Genomic DNA, 4,951 nt, shown 5'->3' with positions numbered 1-4,951 from the left:
GAAGCTAAACTATCTAGCTACCTAGTAAGTAGTGTGCTTTGTTCCTCTGATTCTTCCTTAAAGTCCCAGGCTCTTTTTATTCTTCTTCTTCTTCTCATACTTCTTGGCCAAATAGTGAGTCCACATGTATATCTGACTGCCATCGTGATGTGAGAGGTCTGTATCTGATTCTGAAGGATAATCGGGTGACTCTAAGATTCGTTTTCTTCCGTTTTTTGACACTGAGGCAATGAAATCTGGCTTACGCCGTTTTGTTTCTAAAGCACGTCTACAACACGCCCTTTTCTTTCTTTGGCACGCCTTTCTTTGACCATGCATTCTTTTTTCAATGGTTTTTTATTGGCTGTAAACTTTATAAGCACAGATTTAAATACTTCACCAGAAAGTTATCCATAAATCATTATTTTAGATAGCGAAATTATATCTTCAGGTGAGATAAGCTCACGCAGTGTGTGCTGAATGTCATCTTTCGCAGGTGTTATCACTGAAGAACTGTCGTTACATTGTTGGAACTGCAGGGTTTTACCCCAAAACACTTGCGGGGGATTTGCCCCATTTCGCCATTTTCTGACAAATGCGCCACTGTTGATTTTGTGGGCCACGGGAAAGTGAACCTTTACTGTTGATGCCGTAACGTCAACGAGTAATTCGTTGATGCTTCTTTTCAAACTCTACATTATACGACGTTCAAGTAAAACATGAGGAAAGTTACACGTAAATTGTACAAAACAGACTTTCCTCATTTGCTCAACTCTTGAGCGACCTGCCGGAACGAGCTTTCAAAGAACAGTAAGTTACAATAAGAGAAAGCTGCCACCTGGTCGTCAACTCCTGAGCCGATGGCAATCGATACAAAACCTCGATGCGAGATTTTACTTTATCCCACGTGTGGCTTTACCTCCACCTACCTAAAGTACGCAGTCTTACAGTTAGCAGCTGCCGATTAATGCCGGATGCCAAAACGCACGCCATGTGCGGCAGTATGCGGCGTCTGTGACAGACACGTGGGCACACCCACCTCTGCGACGCACGACCAGCACGCCCACATCAGCTGACGTTTGATACATATCCCCGCGCTTCATTACGCAAGCTGTCCGCAATAAATACTGTTTCATTACGAGAGACTCCTGATGAGTTAATAACGTGCGGGTGTGCTCATCCAGATTCAAGTAAGCTCATGGGTGGGAACTAAACACAAATGAATATTCGTCATGATTAACGAAATGAGGATGAAATATATCATAATATTTTCATTTCTCGCCAAATACTGTAATGTATGGGAACGCCAAACGGATTTAGAAATTTACTGTTGATTAGATTTTCTGCGTAACAGAAATGACGTAAGTAACCGCAGGTGTCTACAGCTCATTTAGAGAAATTTAGATAAAAACGCTAACTGCACGATGAGACTTCGAACAAAATACCTATTTCGTGGTTAACATACACCGATACTTTTTCATACATTAAAAGTACAGGAAGATTTCTTCGTCAGCACGTCGGGTAAAGTTATGAATGAGCTTTATACGAGAGTGTCAATGGAGGAAAGACTAAACTTTGCGACATAACTAACAAGAGTAATGTTATGTGAGTTTACGTATTTACTCTAAATCACGCACCTAACAGCTACCGATTATAATAGCTTAACAGTCAAGTTTTACATTCATTCGTGTAAGTCTAAAAGTATCTACAAAATTGTACTGCCTCACATTTCATTAAAAAAAGCGTTTTTAACTGTTAAGATGAAATAGAGGCCCTCACGGCCCTAATGATAAAAGGTAAAAGAATGCTACTGCAAATTTTAATGATTATTTGTTGGGTACAGTTAAGAAGCATCAAAGGAGCTCGCCACTCCAACTTTATGTAACACTTCAGACGTACAGTCATTATGAAATATCGATTTTCTCTATGTTGACACTAATTATCTGCAGTTTGATGTAGGGAAGAGTTAAAAGGAAGACGACATGTACAGCCAACAGCACAAAAAGTTGCATTAATTTCTTATTAGTTCCCGTCAACGGAGCTAGCTCCACGTAATCCTCACCACTATTTAAACAGGCTACTGTCTGTAGGTTTATTTTTTCCCTTGTGTCTCTTTCTTATGTTCACCGTATAACCTCTTACAAGACGCTTCCCGTCTGATTTAAATGTCCAAATCCTCTGCCGTTGCTGACAGAATTAGTGTCATAGCGAAACCTCGGTTTTGATTTTCTTCCCCTGAACTTCAGTTCACTTGCCAAATATCTCTCTGGTTTATTGTAGAGCTTGCTCAACGGACGGCATACTCTTGCACCTACAGTTTCGCGTCTGACCACACTGCGAGAAGCTTTCACTTCATCTATTTATCGCTGCTACCTTCAAAATTCCAAGGATTATATTCCAATCGAAACTGTTAAAAGCTTTCTCTGAATCTAAAAAAGCTATAAAAGTAGGTTTTCCTTTGTTCAAGCTATTTCCTAACATAAGTCGAAGGAAGGAACCCAAACTAAGGTCATCTTCTAACAGTCTCTTCATTCTTCGGTAATATTCACATATGTCAACACCTGTCATCTTATGAATTAGAATTACTACACACTTCTAGAAGTCTGAGGGTATTTCACCAGTCTGCTGTTCTTGTACGCCAGGTGGGGTGGAACAGTTTTGTCACGACTTGACCTTCCAATGATCCCACGAATTCGATGTCGATAGTGCAGGGACCTTGTCTCGGCTTAGATCTTTCAGTACTCTGTGAAATTTTTCTCGAAATATCGTATCTCCATTCTCATCTTCGTCTAACTGTTATCTCCTTTCTATAATATTGTATTTATTTTCCTTGTCGTTCAGCTTTCCATTATTTACTTGTAACCTGAGCTCTTCATATTCATACAGTTGCTTCTCTTTGTGGTGTCACCGCCAGACACCACACTTGCTAGGTGGTAGCCTTTAAATCGGCCGCGGTCCATTAGTATACGCCGGACCCGCGTGTCGCCACTGTCAGTGATAGCAGACCGAGCGCCACCACACGGCAGGTCTAGAGAGACGTCCTGGCACTCGCCCCAGTTGTACAGCCGACTTTGCAAGGAAAGGTTCACTGACAAATACGCTCTCATTTGCCGAGACGATAGTTAGCATAGCCTTCAGCTACATTTGCTACGACCTAGCAAGGCGCCGTATTCAATTGATATTGAGATTCTATTAATGTATCATCAAGAGCGATGTTCTACAAATGTGGATTAAAGTTAAGTATTCCAGAAGCTACGTACTTTTCTTTATAGCATTCATTACGTATCCTGTTTCAGACCTCATGCCAGCCTGCGTGAGTTTAAGCGCGTGCCTTTCGGCTTCCTCTCATTGTGTCTAGGCTGTCTTGTCTAGACACAACACTCTTCCCTCCATAGGTCTCTCTAACTTTTCTATAGGCGGATCTATCTTTACCTTAGTCGTGTATGTTTTTACAGCCTTGCATTTGTCTTTTAACCACTGCTCACAAGATTTTTGCAATTTTTGCCAAGATCATCGCTCAGCTGGCAATGATAGTACAGGGAACATTTCGATATCAGGGCTTTAAGTCTTTGAGAATTCCATTCTGTGTACTCGACTAATTCACAGGATAAATTTAAAACCATATGGTCAGTCGTGAAGTAAGTGTCTGGTCAGCAGCACAAGGTCGGCGATATGAAGTAACTTCGCAGTAAAAATATTTCTGTTACTGATAAGTCAGATATATGTACAGTACTTAAAAAGCACTTTCTGAGAATTGCTGGCGAATTAAATAAAGAGTTTCTACAGCTAGTCATCTAACTCTCCTGGAAAATGCCTTTCCGAGACTGATGTCTGAAATACTTGTCTGTGATACTGACAAGGGGGAGACTGAGCCAATAATTAAATCAGTGAAGACTAAGGACTGTCATGGATATGATACAGTGCCTTGCAGAATATTAAAGTACTGTGATGCACATGTTAGCCCTGTACGTAGCTATTTTGTAATTTTTCCTTAAAGAATGGTCAGTTTCCTGAACAATTTAAGTACTCAGTATATATGACGGTAGTATCTGTTCCCGAAAGAACAGTTACCGTGGATGACCATGCAGCTTTGCTACAAATGAAATGATAATTAAATGGACACCCTAGCTGCAAACAGGCGTTGATGTACTTCATTGGGGACATGTTGAAAATGTGTGCCCCGACCGGGACTCGAACCCGGGATCTTCTGCTTACATGGCAGACGCTCTATCCATCTGAGCCACCGCGGGCACAGATGATAGTGCGTCTGCAGGGACTTATCCCTTGCACGTGCAACGCCTGTTTGCAGCTAGGGTGTCCATTTAATTATCATTTCATTTGTAGCAAAGCTGCATGGTCATCCACGGTAACTGTTCTTTCGGGGACAGATACTACCGTCATATATAGTTAAAATATGGCTTCCCGGCCATTGACCTTCTTATGCGAACGCACACGCTATGCCCGAACTCGTACGGGACTTGGTAGATTAATCTGCCACGAGTAATGAGTCTGATGGGCAAACATCTATTAGGCGCAGTACGAATGTAGTGGTGTGGACATGTTGGGAATGTGGATCTCACGGGGAGCGTGCAAGGGATAAGTCCCTGCAGACGCACTATCCTCTGTGCTCGCGGTGGCTCAGATGGATAGAGCGTCTGCCACGTAAGCAGGAGATCCCAGGTTCGAGTCCCGGTCGGGGCACACATTTTCAACATGTCCCCAATGAAGTACATCAACGCCTGTTTGCAGCTAGGGTGTCCATTTAATTATCATTTCAAAGTACTCAGTAGTAACGCTCTTTATAAAAATAGAGAAAGGGATAATGTAGACAATTTTAGACCTATTTCTATGCCACCAGTGTTTGCTAAGCTCATTAAAAAGGCTGTGTACATAAGCATAGTTGATCATTTTATTTCAAATAATTTGCTATCAAATGTACAGTTTGGTTTTAGAAGTGGTTTAACAACTGAAA

The 4,951-nt window shown here is 41.6% G+C and overlaps 1 non-coding gene across 1 annotated transcript; it reads right to left on the bottom strand.

Annotated features, from left to right (window-relative positions):
- Positions 1 to 4,155: 4,155 nt before the first annotated feature.
- On the bottom strand, positions 4,156 to 4,230 carry Trnat-ugu (transfer RNA threonine (anticodon UGU)). Its single transcript has one exon. It is a non-coding gene; the product is annotated as a tRNA-Thr (tRNA).
- Between the last annotated feature and the right edge of the window lie 721 nt (positions 4,231 to 4,951).

Source organism: Schistocerca nitens, chromosome 4 (assembly GCF_023898315.1).
Source record: "Schistocerca nitens isolate TAMUIC-IGC-003100 chromosome 4, iqSchNite1.1, whole genome shotgun sequence".
NCBI classification, from domain to species: domain Eukaryota; kingdom Metazoa; phylum Arthropoda; class Insecta; order Orthoptera; family Acrididae; genus Schistocerca; species Schistocerca nitens.
Note: the sequence above shows the minus strand (reverse complement) of the source record. Positions and strands in the feature narration are given on the sequence as shown.